At 40.2% G+C, this 16599-nt stretch overlaps 3 non-coding genes across 3 annotated transcripts; all 3 read left to right on the forward strand.

Moving 5' to 3' along the window:
- The first annotated feature begins 9577 nt into the window (after positions 1-9577).
- On the forward strand, positions 9578-9649 carry TRNAD-GUC (transfer RNA aspartic acid (anticodon GUC)). Its single transcript has one exon. It is a non-coding gene; the product is annotated as a tRNA-Asp (tRNA).
- Positions 9650-10281: 632 nt separating this feature from the next.
- TRNAD-GUC (transfer RNA aspartic acid (anticodon GUC)) lies at positions 10282-10353 on the forward strand. Its single transcript has one exon. It is a non-coding gene; the product is annotated as a tRNA-Asp (tRNA).
- Positions 10354-12390: 2037 nt separating this feature from the next.
- TRNAD-GUC (transfer RNA aspartic acid (anticodon GUC)) lies at positions 12391-12462 on the forward strand. The gene has a single exon. It is a non-coding gene; the product is annotated as a tRNA-Asp (tRNA).
- The last annotated feature ends 4137 nt before the right edge of the window (positions 12463-16599 follow it).

Raw genomic sequence — 16599 nt, forward strand, 5'->3', positions numbered from 1 at the left:
CAAAATTGTAGGGACTGGTAGCCCGATGTGCCTTTGCTAGGTCTCAATATATGTGCTTCAGTGCAAATTTGAAAAATTAACGTTCAGAAACAAGATATATATCTGTAACAGCGCTCCGCTTCGCGGAGATAAAATTATATGTGTATTACCTAGCTGTTGCTAACACCAGTTAGCGATGGCTAGTAGAAGATAGCGACCATCTTGGGCCCCACTTTGCATGTGAGTGATATTTATCACTAATGACATGCAAAGTGGGCATGCCAAGATGTTAGCGACTGGAAACAGTCGCTAACATCGCTATCTCCTATTATCAACTTTTGGAAATATTCGAGATAAGGGCGAATATCTCTAAAAGCTACCACCTGCCCTGAGCAGTTCTTAGCCATGTTATCCAATGGGAGGTGGATAACATGGCTAAGAGCATTAGCTCGGTAATGCATGAATATCGCTGAGTTTTCAGCGATATTAATGCATTGCGGTCGTTTTTTATCGTATTTCCGATAAACCTTGATAATAGCAAGGTTTATCTGCGATAATTTCTGACGGTAAAAAAATTGTTGCTAAGCATCGTTAGGGATAAATATCGCTTAACTTTGGTAATATGCCCCAACGTCTGTTAACGTTCGATTCGAAGGAAATCAGGAAGTGTTGAAAAACATTGTCTGCGCCATCTTGTCTTTTTTCAAATGCCACACTTTTGTCGTGCACGGCAGCCATTTTAGATGCCTTGACCAGACCCACTCTGTGCACGCTGTCGATCCTTAGCATGGCTCCCCACCCTCGCAAGCATCTCCCCCAGGCAGTGGTCACCCCCGCTCTCTGTCTTATGCATGGGTAATAAACCTCCCCCATCTGCGCTGCTGTTCCCTGAGAATCACACCCTGTGCCCGCCCGACACCTCCCTTTCGCCCTATTCACTACCGCACCCTGTGACACTCCTTTTCCTCTGTGTCCGATTGTCCAGGCTGGTCCTAGGGTAGTTTATGGCCACAGCTGTAAAGAATCACCCCTCTTCAAAGGAGTTATAGTAGATCAAGGCCCACACTCGATGAGATCCGTCACAGCAGAAGCGTTGCTATTATCTGAAAACCATCCTGTATTGTGATTGGGGAGGGGACCGAGCCTGAAGCGGAAGATTCCAGGGATGACTCTTTGTACATCAAAGTTTTTACAATTATGTGTCACATTAAAAATATATAGCACTCCGACAAAGTAGTAAGATTATAAAACTTTAATAATTTATAAATATATACAAGAAAACAAAAATAGTAATAACATATAAACATTTTTAGGGAAAAACAACGAAGTAGCGGTCGGCTGTGCGAATAGTCCCAACGCAGCACAACGTCCAGATTTCCGGCGTGGGGCGTCGCGGGGGGTGGGTCATCAGTAGCAAACTGTTGTGCGAATAGTTCCAAGGCAGCAGAACGCGCCGAAATCTAGATGACACGAAAGTGATGTCTAGTAAGTTGCCACCCAGCAAATAACGGCATGGGGCGTCGCGGGGGGTGGGTCATCAGTAGCAAACTGTTGCGCGTATAGTTCCAAGGCAGCAGAACGATGGCACCAAGGTGATGTCCAGTAAGTTGCCGCACTGGTTTTGGTATCCTACAATGCTGCTCCGAATAACGGCGTGGAGCGCCCCGGGGGAGGCGGCGTGAATGGGCCTCTCCAGGTGGAGTCTCGTCTGTTGTAGTTGGGCGCCCCTTTACCGTTTCAGTTGCCATTCCGTCCGTTTTTGGTCCACTGTGTCAAAAGCCGCAATTCAGCTGAGTTGCGCCCACTCTTGCGGTGCAGCGATAGGCGGCTGTCACAGGACTCTCAAAATGGCGGCAGGCTGTTTCCTTTTTGGGCCTGGTCCACTGACACCTTGGAAATCGGACGCTTGTCTGCTAGGTCTTGGACCTCATTCTCGAAAGCGTCCCCTCCGCCTTGAGAATTCATCAAAAGTTTTGGGGGCTCCGACTCCTGCAGGCTTCTGGTGGGGAGCGGCTGCCATGATTGCTCGCGGAATGACCACGACTGAGCTACGAGATGGTGGTGCTTTCATGCTGACGCCAGCTTCAGTCTGAAACATCCAGAAACAAGGTGGGGCTTTCATCGTTTGGGGAAAAAAAAAAGTTTTCATCCTATGAAAAGTGTTGTTTTTAGGTCACATGATCAAGCCTTCCATCATTAGGAAACCAAAAGTAAAATGAACCAATGAAAAGTTTTATAAACAAGTCACATGACCTGTTATGCGGCATAGGGTGTAAAATTAGGAGAAAATACGTTGGCACGTGAGGCGGCGTCAGTAGCGGACCGATGTGCGAATAGGCCGAAGGCAACACAACGCGCCAAGATCCGGATGGCACCGAGGTGGTGTCCAGCAAGTTGCAGCACTGGTGTGGCCATCCTACAATGCTGAAAGTCGGCGTGGGGCGCCCCGTTGGCTTGTGAGTTGGCGTCAGTAGCGGACCGATGTGCGAATAGGCCGAAGGCAGCACAACGCGCCAAGATCCGGATGGCACCGAGGTGGTGTCTAGTAAGTTGCCGCACTGGTGTGGCTATCCAACAATGCTGAAAGTCGGCGTGGGGCGCCCCGTTGGCCTGTGAGTTTGCGTCAGTAGCGGACCGATGTGCGAATAGGCCGAAGGCAGCACAACGCGCCAAGATCCGGATGGCACCGAGGTGGTGTCTAGTAAGTTGCCGCACTGGTGTGGCCATCCAACAATGCTAAAAGTCGGCGTGGGGGGCCCCGTTGGCCTGTGAGTTTGCGTCAGTAGCGGACCGATGTGCGAATAGGCCGAAGGCAGCACAACGCGCCAAGATCCGGATGGCACCGAGGTGGTGTCTAGTAAGTTGCCGCACTGGTGTGGCCATCCTACAATGCTGAAAGTCGGCGTGGGGCGCCCCATTGGCCTGTGAGATGGCGTCAGTAGCGGACCGATGTGCGAATGGGGCCAAAGGCAGCGCAACAATATTTTCTGATTTGAAGACACCACAAGGCGCTGAGATGCCAAGATCCGGATGGCACCGAGGTGGTGTCTAGCAAGTTGTGGCACTGGTGTGGCCATCGTACAATGGTAAAAGTCGGCGTGGGGCGCCCTGTTGGCCTGTGAGATGGTGTCAGTAGCGGACTGATGTGTGAATGGGGCCAAAGGCAGCGCAACAATATTTTCTACTATATTTTCGGAGTAGAAGACACCACAAGGCGCTGAGATGCCAAGATCCGGATGGCACCGAGGTGATGTGTAAGTTGCGGACCGATGTGCGAATGGGGCCAAAGGCAGCTCAACAATATTTTCTGAAGAGAATACACCACAAGGCGCTGAGATGCCAAGATCCGGATGGCACGGAGGTGATGTCTAAGTTGCGGACCGATGTGCGAATGGGGCCAAAGGTAGCGTAACAAGATTTTCTGTATGGAAGATACCACTAGGCGTTGAGATGCCAAGATTCGGATGGCACCGAGGTGATGTCTAGCAAGTTGTGCCACTGGTGTGGCCATCGTACAATGGTAAAAGTCGGCGTGGGGCGCCCTATTGGCCTGTGAGATGGTGTCAGTAGCGGACTGATGTGCGAATGGGGCCAAAGGCAGCGCAACAATATTTTCTGACTGACACCACAAGGCGCTGAGATGCCAAGATCCGGATGGCATCGAGGTGATGTCTAAGTTGCGGACTGATGTGCGAATGGGGCCAAAGGCAGCGTAACAATATTTTCTGTATGGAAGATACCACTAGGCGTTGAGATGCCAAGATTCGGATGGCACCGAGGTGATGTCTAGCAAGTTGGTGTGGTCATCCTACAATGCTGAAACTCGGCGTGGGTCACCCCATTAGCCTGTGAGATGGCGTCAGTAGCGGACCGATGTGCGAATAGGCCGAAGGCAGCACAACGCGCCAAGATCCGGATGTCACCGTGGTGGTTTCATAGTTGAGAGGCACTTCATCTGCAGTGGGGCGCCGAGATCCGGATGGCACCGAGGTGATGTCTAGCAAGTTGCTGTACTGGTGTGGTCATCCTACAATGCTGAAATGTAGTGGGGCGCCCCTTTACCGTTTCAGTTGCCATTCAGCTGAGTTTCGGCCGCTCTTGATGCTACAGCGACAGGCGGCTGCAAGAGGACTCTCAAAATGGCGGCCTGTTCTTTGGATTTGGGCCTGGTCCACTAAAATGGCCCTGGGACACCTTAGAACTCGGACGCTCGATTTTTTTTTCCTTTCCTGTACATGCAAAAAAAGGTAAATGCCCGGTATGTTACACGCTTCATCTGCCACGATGAACTCTCCAGAGGAACCGAAAAAAAATATAGTTGTGGTAACTATACCATGCATCGTCATATGGAGAGGTGGCACCAATTAATTATAGTGCTGCATAAAAGAGAGATTTGGAGGAGAACCCCTGACCTGCTAGTACATTCATCAAAGAAGTGGCACTGAGAGCTTCAGAGGCAAGGGAAACGGTCCCAAATATTTAGAAGAACTTTGGAAAGATTAAAATGACATGTTTAGATTGTGGTAAATTAATTTCATGTGGGCAGATGAGTGTTACTCTAATAAATACAGCATATGAACATCATCATAGTCGATGGTTGGTAGAGACATTTTGACTATATCCTGGACCTGCCCGTCCTCGCCCAAAATGGCGCCGGAATAAATGGGACTCGTAACTCCTTGTTGTGTACTGGTTGCAGAACCTTGAAATCACGAGATACGTATGCAGTTTTGAAGCACATGGCGGGCGGGGACGAGAATTGATTGAATATTTCGACATCCCTATTGATATTAAGTTCTGATGTGTTATTGATTACTGTACTGTTGAAAATTCGAATTAACGTCACCCATGGTACTTGCCCGCAAATGTATATCTAGATAATTTTATTGTAACTGGCCCTGTCATATTTTAATTATAAAATGTACGTCCACCGATTCCGTAACTGTTAGACACCTTAGTTTTTGCAACCTAATGGCCCGCCCGTTACGTTCCTCTACAGTGTAAATGTCTATTCATCATATACGATTACAGTTTGCTCCGTGGCAGGCCCACGTGGTTATAGGCTCGTATTTGTATAATGAAATTTTCACAATAAAGGTTTTTAAAAGAAAACATGGAAGTAGTGTATACATTGGTAAAGTTTTTAATAATAGTCACTGTTTTAGAATCATTAAAAGGCAAGTGAAATAAAGCAGACCAATTACATGAAGGGTAAAAGGTATAATACGAAGGAACGCAGTAAAGATAAATGGTCAAGGGCTGTTGTGTTTTCTATTCCTGCAACATAAAGTGATCGATAAGAATCTCATATTCAGGCGTATCGGCGACTAAGACAGCAGGTCGACCCTCTTTTGCTCAACGGCTCCGTCATGGGACGAAGAAACGCTCTTTTTCTCGAAAAAAGAATATATTTTACTTGCAGGACAGTTGTAAAATTTCCGGTAAAGTACATTAGCCTGGAACATTATAACATATATTTAAGAGAAAATAATGTTCGGAAGTAATTAAAAGCGTAATTTTTAGGTGATATGACCAAGGCTTTCATCATTAGAATAGGAAAAGTAAAATGAACCAATGAAAAGTTTTATTAACAAGTCACATGACTTGTTATGCTTACGTTACGCGCTGCGCGCCCCGGATGACTTCCGGATGCGCTAACCCGGCGCGTCATATGACGCATTACGCGACAACGCAGGTCCAGAATATAGTCAAAATGTCTCCACCAACCAGCGGTCGAAACACAACCCCTTTCAGCAGGCTAAATAGTTCTGTTAAATGACAACAGAAGGGACAGGCAACAAGAACCATCAGTCAAAGAGGGGAGGGCTAGTTCTTCTCTACCGGGTTACATTGGGGCGCTACCGGAACTGATCGAATTGGTAGTCTACAGTGTTTCTGGATGTTTCAGACCGAAGCTGGGGTTAGCATGAGAGCAGCACCATTTCGTAGCTCCGTTGTGGCCATTCCGCAACCAATCATGGCAGCCGCTCTTTATCGTTATTTTGGGCGGGGTGGGTGGCGGAGCCGAGCTGTTTTGCAGCCATCATTGTGTGGAGTTCAGTTCATCTCACTAGTTTTGTATTTTCATGAGGGGTTGTTCCTAATGTTTCTATTTTAGCGAGGTCAAAAAGAGATCCCATTAGTGGCCTACTGATTTTGCTCGATTCCTTTTCTTTTTTTTTACACGATTTTTCGTTATCTGCAAAGACTAAACAGAGTATTGCGACTCTGTGTTTGTTTGTAAATAGAGAATGAACCAAAGAGAACTAATTCTAAAACAGTAAATACTTGGATAACAATCAATCAAATGGAGAGAGAAGCAGGCACGACGGATTACAACGGGGGCAAAGGCCTGCGTTAACTACCTTTCACTATCTGCAAAGAGAGAGTACTCCTAATAGAAATGAGGGGGGGGGGGCACCATTCAAAGCAGATCAGTGTGCATAAACACGAAAATGTTTTCACTTACCACGTACTTGACATTCGACAGCCTATGATATTTGCTATTAAAAAACCATTGAAATTCACTGAAAAAACCATAGGTTATAGACCATATATAGTTAGGAATTAGCATTTACAAAACCTTGAAAATTCACTGAAAAAACCATAGGTTATAGACCATATATAGTTAGGAATTAGCATTTAAAAAACCTTATTTTACTCACACAAAACCATTGAAATTCCATATATAGTTAGTTGCACTAACTATATATCGCGCACCCGCAATCCACTGCTGATCATGTCACATATTACATCATTCATGACATGGTCAGTGACATCACTGATGACATCACTGATGACATCTCAAATGACATCACTGATGACATCACTGATGACATCTCATTTGACATCAATGACCACATCACTGATGATATCATTCATGTGACAATACAATGCATCTCCTCACATTTTAATATAACCTCTGTTTCACCCAGTGTTAAATACAGAGTATAATTTTTGAAACCATTGACACACCAATACTAGTTACTACATACGTACTCACTGATTCCTACGTCTACACACACATTCACTCATTCACCCATACAATCATTCATACATACAATCACTCATCTTTACAACACTATCATATGCACTCATACACCTATACAGACACTCACACTCTGCCACTCATCCATGGAGTTACTCACACACCTAGTCAGTCCTGTAAAGAATCAATCACACTTCCATTTTCTTGTCTATACAGTTAAACATAGAGCACCTTACATTTTCAAACATATAGTAACACATACTTACTTTCTTATACAATCATTGATACAAGTACACATTGATCTGCACAGAGTCACACACCTCCCAGCCAGCCACACACACACTCAGTCTCCCATACAAATACTTGGACAATCAATCAATAACCCATATAGTTAATCATATAGCTACTGATCAACACATGCAGTAGTTTACAGAACAACAGACATAATGATGCACAAATTAAGACAGTTTAGTCACTAACCCATGCACTCAGTGAGACACATTTAATCACTCACTCATACATTCAGTCATGCACCTACTAAATCCTTCGTCCAGACAGTTATACATCTACTCATTCTTCAATATCTAAAACATATTTAAACATTACAGAAACACACAGTCACTGGATGATGTCATCAGTGATGTCATCAGTGATGTCATCAGTGATGTCATTTGAGATGTCATCAGTGATGTCATCAGTGATGTCACTGACCATGTCATGAATGATGTAATATGTGACATGATCAGCAGTGGATTGCGGGTGCACGATATATAGTTAGTGCAACTAACTATATATGGAATTTCAATGGTTTTGTGTGAGTAAAATAAGGTTTTTTAAATGCTAATTCCTAACTATATATGGTCTATAACCTATGGTTTTTTCAGTGAATTTTCAAGGTTTTGTAAATGCTAATTCCTAACTATATATGGTCTATAACCTATGGTTTTTTCAGTGAATATATATATTGATAGTTAGAAAGATAGCCAGATAGACAGATCGATAGATAGATATTTATTTCAATGAAATAATTTCTTGATAAAACTGATTGTTTTTGGCTAGGAATTTCTGTATTGTAATATTTAGGAAAAAAGATTTCTTGTCCTAACGAAAAGCAGCAAATCTGCCTATTACAATACTGTGAATTGATCGAGGGTATGCCTTAACCCCAAATAGGTGAGCACTGTTTAACTGATGCCAATAAGTCCTCGTTAGTATAGTGGTCAGTATCCCCTCCTGTCACGCGGGAGACCAGGGTTCAATTCCCCGACGGGGAGGCGATTCCTTTTATTCACACAATTAAATAAAATGATGTACTTTCTAACATTGTAAAATATATCTGTCATTATCCATGCCTATTCCGATTGAGAAAAAAGGTTGAACTCAGTGATGGCCAAAATGCTTACTGATGTGTTAACTGAAATTCAGAATATGCTCTGAATATTTCAATATGCACAGGCGTACCATCAAAAACACTTTACATCTGCATTCTCTTGGAAAATGAGATGAAGCAGTGGTGAATCCTAGGCTGCTGTTCCACTCGATTGGCACAATTTACAAGTAGAATGACTGCTTTTGGGTAGTAGTGACCCCTGGTGGCTAATAGTTATAAGCTGCAAATGGTAAAGTGAGCTGATTATATAGATAGATATATATATATATAAATATATATATTGATAGTTAGAAAGATAGCCAGATAGACAGATCGATAGATAGATATTTATTTCAATGAACTCATTTCTTGATAAAACTGATTGTTTTTGGCTAGGAATTTCTGTATTGTAATATTTAGGAAAAAAGATTACTTGTCCTAACCAAAAGCAGCAAATCTGCCTATTACAATACTGTGAATTGATCGATGGTATGCCTTAACCCCAAGGAGGTCAGCACTGTTTAACTAATGCCAATAAGTCCTCGTTAGTATAGTGGTCAGTATCCCCGCCTGTCACGCGGGAGACCGGGGTTCAATTCCCAGACGGGGAGGCGATTCCTTTTATTCACACAATTAAATAAAATGATGAACTTTCTAACATTGTAAAATATATCTGTCATTATCCTTGCCTATTCCGATTGAGAAAAAAGGTTGAATTCACTGATGAACAAAATGCTTACTGATGTGTTAACTGAAATTCATAATATGCTCTGAATATTTCAATATGCACAGGCGTACCATCAAAAACACTTTACATCTGCATTCTCTTGGAAAATGAGATGAAGCACTGGTGAATCCTAGGCTGCTGTTCCACTCGATTGGCACAATTTACAAGTAGAATGACTGCTTTTGGTTAGTAGTGACCCCTGGTGGCTAATAGTTATAAGCTGCAAATGGTAAAGTGAGCTGATTATATAGATGTATATATATATAAATATATATATTGATAGTTAGAAAGATAGCTAGATAGACAGATCGATAGATAGATATTTATTTCAATGAAATAATTTCTTGATAAAACTGATTGTTTTTGGCTAGGAATTTCTGTATTGTAATATTTAGGAAAAAAGATTACTTGTCCTAACCAAAAGCAGCAAATCTGCCTATTACAATACTGTGAATTGATCGATGGTATGCCTTAACCCCAAGGAGGTGAGCACTGTTTAACTGATGCCAATAAGTCCTCGTTAGTATAGTGGTCAGTATCCCCGCCTGTCACGTGGGAGACCGGGGTTCAATTCCCCGACGGGGAGGCGGTTCCTTTTATTCACACAATTAAATAAAATGATGTACTTTTTAACATTGTAAAATATATCTGTCATTATCCTTGCCTATTCCGATTGAGAAAAAAGGTTGAATTCACCGATGGACAAAATGCTTACTGATGTGTTAACTGAAATTCATAATATGCTCTGAATATTTCAATATGCACAGGCGTACCATCAAAAACACTTTACATCTGCATTCTCTTGGAAAATGAGATGAAGCAGTGGTGAATCCTAGGCTGCTGTTCCACTCGATTGGCACAATTTACAAGTAGAATGACTGCTTTTGGTTAGTAGTGACCCCTGGTGGCTAATAGTTATAAGCTGCAAATGGTAAAGTGAGCTGATTATATAGATATATATATATATATAAATATATATATTGATAGTTAGAAAGATAGCTAGATAGACAGATCGATAGATAGATATTTATTTCAATGAAATAATTTCTTGATAATACTGATTGTTTTTGGCTAATAATTTCTGTATTGAAATATTTAGGAAAAAAGATTACTTGTCCTAACCAAAAGCAGCACATCTGCCTATTACAATACTGTGAATTGATCGATGGTATGCCTTAACCCCAAGGAGGTGAGCACTGTTTAACTGATGCCAATAAGTCCTCGTTAGTATAGTGGTCAGTATCCCCGCCTGTCACGTGGGAGACCGGGGTTCAATTCCCCGACGGGGAGGCGGTTCCTTTTATTCACACAATTAAATAAAATGATGTACTTTTTAACATTGTAAAATATATCTGTCATTATCCTTGCCTATTCCGATTGAGAAAAAAGGTTGAATTCACCGATGGACAAAATGCTTACTGATGTGTTAACTGAAATTCATAATATGCTCTGAATATTTCAATATGCACAGGCGTACCATCAAAAACACTTTACATCTGCATTCTCTTGGAAAATGAGATGAAGCAGTGGTGAATCCTAGGCTGCTGTTCCACTCGATTGGCACAATTTACAAGTAGAATGACTGCTTTTGGTTAGTAGTGACCCCTGGTGGCTAATAGTTATAAGCTGCAAATGGTAAAGTGAGCTGATTATATAGATATATATATATATAAATATATATATTGATAGTTAGAAAGATAGCTAGATAGACAGATCGATAGATAGATATTTATTTCAATGAAATAATTTCTTGATAATACTGATTGTTTTTGGCTAATAATTTCTGTATTGAAATATTTAGGAAAAAAGATGACTTGTCCTAACCAAAAGCAGCACATCTGCCTATTACAATACTGTGAATTGTTCGAGGGTATGCCTTAATCCCAAGGAAGTGAGCACTGTTTAACTGATGCCAATAAGTCCTCGTTAGTATAGTGGTCAGTATCCCCGCCTGTCACGCGGGAGACCCGGGTTCAATTCCCCGACGGGGAGGCGATTCCTTTTATTCACACAATTAAATAAAATGATGTACTTTCTAACATTGTAAAATATATCTGTCATTATCCATGCCTATTCCGATTGAGAAAAAAGGTTGAATTCAGTGATGGCCAAAATGCTTACTGATGTGTTAACTGAAATTCAGAATATGCTCTGAATATTTCAATATGCACAGGCGTACCATCAAAAACACTTTGCATCTGCATTCTCTTGGAAAATGAGATGAAGCAGTGGTGAATCCTAGGCTGCTGTTCCACTCGATTGGCACAATTTACAAGTAGAATGACTGCTTTTGGTTAGTAGTGACCCCTGGTGGCTAATAATTATAAGCTGCAAATGGTAAAGTGAGCTGATTATATAGATATATATATATATATAAATATATATATTGATAGTTAGAAAGATACCAGATAGACAGATCGATAGATAGATATTTATTTCAATGAAATAATTTCTTGATAAAACTGATTGTTTTTGGCTAGGAATTTCTGTATTGTAATATTTAGGAAAAAAGATTTCTTGTCCTAACGAAAAGCAGCAAATCTGCCTATTACAATACTGTGAATTGATCGAGGGTATGCCTTAACCCCAAGGAGGTGAGCACTGTTTAACTGATGCCAATAAGTCCTCGTTAGTATAGTGGTCAGTATCCCCTCCTGTCACGCGGGAGACCAGGGTTCAATTCCCCGACGGGGAGGCGATTCCTTTTATTCACACAATTAAATAAAATGATGTACTTTCTAACATTGTAAAATATATCTGTCATTATCCATGCCTAGTCCGATTGAGAAAAAAGGTTGAATTCAGTGATGGCCAAAATGCTTACTGATGTGTTAACTGAAATTCAGAATATGCTCTGAATATTTCAATATGCACAGGCGTACCATCAAAAACACTTTACATCTGCATTCTCTTGGAAAATGAGATGAAGCAGTGGTGAATCCTAGGCTGCTGTTCCACTCGATTGGCACAATTTACAAGTAGAATGACTGCTTTTGGTTAGTAGTGACCCCTGGTGGCTAATAGTTATAAGCTGCAAATGGTAAAGTGAGCTGATTATATAGATATATATATATATATAAATATATATATTGATAGTTAGAAAGATAGCCAGATAGACAGATCGATAGATAGATATTTATTTCAATGAAATCATTTCTTGATAAAACTGATTGTTTTTGGCTAGGAATTTCTGTATTGTAATATTTAGGAAAAAAGATTACTTGTCCTAACCAAAAGCAGCAAATCTGCCTATTACAATACTGTGAATTGATCGATGGTATGCCTTAACCCCAAGGAGGTGAGCACTGTTTATCTAATGCCAATAAGTCCTCGTTAGTATAGTGGTCAGTATCCCCGCCTGTCACGCGGGAGACCTGGGTTCAATTCCCTGACGGGGAGGCGATTCCTTTTATTCACACAATTAAATAAAATGATGAACTTTCTAACATTGTAAAATATATCTGTCATTATCCTTGCCTATTCCGATTGAGAAAAAAGGTTGAATTCACTGATGAACAAAATGCTTACTGATGTGTTAACTGAAATTCAGAATATGCTCTGAATATTTCAATATGCACAGGCGTACCATCAAAAACACTTTACATCTGCATTCTCTTGGAAAATGAGATGAAGCAGTGGTGAATCCTAGGCTGCTGTTCCACTCGATTGGCACAATTTACAAGTAGAATGACTGCTTTTGGTTAGTAGTGACCCCTGGTGGCTAATAGTTATAAGCTGCAAATGGTAAAGTGAGCTGATTATATAGATATATATATATAAATATATATATTGATAGTTAGAAAGATAGCTAGATAGACAGATCGATAGATAGATATTTATTTCAATGAAATAATTTCTTGATAATACTGATTGTTTTTGGCTAATAATTTCTGTATTGAAATATTTAGGAAAAAAGATGACTTGTCCTAACCAAAAGCAGTACATCTGCCTATTACAATACTGTCAATTGTTCGAGGGTATGCCTTAACCCCAAGGAGGTGAGCACTGTTCAACTGATGCCAATAAGTCCTCGTTAGTATAGTGGTCAGTATCCCCTCCTGTCACGCGGGAGACCAGGGTTCAATTCCCCGACAGGGAGGTGATTCCTTTTATTCACACAATTAAATAAAATGATGTACTTTCTAACATTGTAAAATATATCTGTCATTATCCATGCCTAGTCCGATTGAGAAAAAAGGTTGAATTCAGTGATGGCCAAAATGCTTACTGATGTGTTAACTGAAATTCAGAATATGCTCTGAATATTTCAATATGCACAGGCGTACCATCAAAAACACTTTACATCTGCATTCTCTTGGAAAATGAGTGGAAGCAGTGGAGAATCCTAGGCTGCTGTTCCACTCGATTGGCACAATTTACAAGTAGAATGACTGCTTTTGGTTAGTAGTGACCCCTGGTGGCTAATAGTTATAAGCTGCAAATGGTAAAGTGAGCTGATTATATAGATATATATATATATATATATATAAATATATATATTGATAGTTAGAAAGATAGCCAGATAGACAGATCGATAGATATTTAGTTCAATGAAATAATTTCTTGATAAAACTGATTGTTTTTGGCTAGGAATTTCTGTATTGTAATATTTAGGAAAAAAGATTTCTTGTCCTAACGAAAAGCAGCAAATCTGCCTATTACAATTCTGTGAATTGATCGAGGGTATGCCTTAACCCCAAGGTGGTGAGCACTGTTTAACTGATGCCAATAAGTCCTCGTTAGTATAGTGGTCAGTATCCCCTCCTGTCACGCGAGAGACCGGGGTTCAATTCCCCGACGGGGAGGCGATTCCTTTTATTCACACAATTAAATAAAATGATGTACTTTCTAACATTGTAAAATATATCTGTCATTATCCATGCCTATTCCGATTGAGAAAAAAGGTTGAATTCAGTGATGGCCAAAATGCTTACTGATGTGTTAACTGAAATTCAGAATATGCTCTGAATATTTCAATATGCACAGGCGTACCATCAAAAACACTTTACATCTGCATTCTCTTGGAAAATGAGATGAAGCAGTGGTGAATCCTAGGCTGCTGTTCCACTCGATTGGCACAATTTACAAGTAGAATGACTGCTTTTGGTTAGTAGTGACCCCTGGTGGCTAATAGTTATAAGCTGCAAATGGTAAAGTGAGCTGATTATATAGATATATATATATATATATAAATATATATATTGATAGTTAGAAAGATAGCCAGATAGACAGATCGATAGATAGATATTTATTTCAATGAAATCATTTCTTGATAAAACTGATTGTTTTTGGCTAGGAATTTCTGTATTGTAATATTTAGGAAAAAAGATTACTTGTCCTAACCAAAAGCAGCAAATCTGCCTATTACAATACTGTGAATTGATCGATGGTATGCCTTAACCCCAAGGAGGTGAGCACTGTTTAACTAATGCCAATAAGTCCTCATTAGTATAGTGGTCAGTATCCCTGCCTGTCACGCGGGAGACCGGGGTTCAATTCCCAGACGGGGAGGCGATTCCTTTTATTCACACAATTAAATAAAATGATGAACTTTCTAACATTGTAAAATATATCTGTCATTATCCTTGCCTATTCCGATTGAGAAAAAAGGTTCAATTCACTGATGAACAAAATGCTTACTGATGTGTTAACTGAAATTCATAATATGCTCTGAATATTTCAATATGCACAGGCGTACCATCAAAAACACTTTACATCTGCATTCTCTTGGAAAATGAGATGAAGCACTGGTGAATCCTAGGCTGCTGTTCCACTCGATTGGCACAATTTACAAGTAGAATGACTGCTTTTGGTTAGTAGTGACCCCTGGTGGCTAATAGTTATAAGCTGCAAATGGTAAAGTGAGCTGATTATATAGATATATATATATATAAATATATATATTGATAGTTAGAAAGATAGCTAGATAGACAGATCGATAGATAGATATTTATTTCAATGAAATAATTTCTTGATAAAACTGATTGTTTTTGGCTAGGAATTTCTGTATTGTAATATTAAGGAAAAAAGATTACTTGTCCTAACCAAAAGCAGCAAATCTGCCTATTACAATACTGTGAATTGATCGATGGTATGCCTTAACCCCAAGGAGGTGAGCACTGTTTAACTGATGCCAATAAGTCCTCGTTAGTATAGTGGTCAGTATCCCCTCCTGTCACGCGGGAGACCAGGGTTCAATTCCCCAACGGGGAGGCGATTCCTTTTATTCACACAATTAAATAAAATGATGAACTTTCTCACATTGTAAAATATATCTGTCATTATCCTTGCCTATTCCGATTGAGAAAAAAGGTTGAATTCACTGATGAACAAAATGCTTACTGATGTGTTAACTGAAATTCATAATATGCTCTGAATATTTCAATATGCACAGGCGTACCATCAAAAACACTTTACATCTGCATTCTCTTGGAAAATGAGATGAAGCAGTGGTGAATCCTAGGCTGCTGTTCCACTCGATTGGCACAATTTACAAGTAGAATGACTGCTTTTGGTTAGTAGTGACCCCTGGTGGCTAATAGTTATAAGCTGCAAATGGTAAAGTGAGCTGATTATATATATATATATATATATATATAAATATATATATTGATAGTTAGAAAGATAGCCAGATAGACAGATCGATAGATATTTAGTTCAATGAAATAATTTCTTGATAAAACTGATTGTTTTTGGCTAGGAATTTCTGTATTGTAATATTTAGGAAAAAAGATTTCTTGTCCTAACGAAAAGCAGCAAATCTGCCTATTACAATTCTGTGAATTGATCGAGGGTATGCCTTAACCCCAAGGTGGTGAGCACTGTTTAACTGATGCCAATAAGTCCTCGTTAGTATAGTGGTCAGTATCCCCTCCTGTCACGCGAGAGACCGGGGTTCAATTCCCCGACGGGGAGGCGATTCCTTTTATTCACACAATTAAATAAAATGATGTACTTTCTAACATTGTAAAATATATCTGTCATTATCCATGCCTATTCCGATTGAGAAAAAAGGTTGAATTCAGTGATGGCCAAAATGCTTACTGATGTGTTAACTGAAATTCAGAATATGCTCTGAATATTTCAATATGCACAGGCGTACCATCAAAAACACTTTACATCTGCATTCTCTTGGAAAATGAGATGAAGCAGTGGTGAATCCTAGGCTGCTGTTCCACTCGATTGGCACAATTTACAAGTAGAATGACTGCTTTTGGTTAGTAGTGACCCCTGGTGGCTAATAGTTATAAGCTGCAAATGGTAAAGTGAGCTGATTATATAGATATATATATATATATATATAAATATATATATTGATAGTTAGAAAGATAGCCAGATAGACAGATCGATAGATAGATATTTATTTCAATGAAATAATTTCTTGATAAAACTGATTGTTTTTGGCTAGGAATTTCTGTATTGTAATATTTAGGAAAAAAGATTACTTGTCCTAACCAAAAGCAGCAAATCTGCCTATTACAATACTGTGAATTGATTGATGGTATGCCTTAACCCCAAGGAGGTGAGCACTGTTTA

Source organism: Lissotriton helveticus, chromosome 1_2 (genome assembly GCF_964261635.1).
Source record: "Lissotriton helveticus chromosome 1_2, aLisHel1.1, whole genome shotgun sequence".
Lineage (NCBI taxonomy): Eukaryota > Metazoa > Chordata > Amphibia > Caudata > Salamandridae > Lissotriton > Lissotriton helveticus.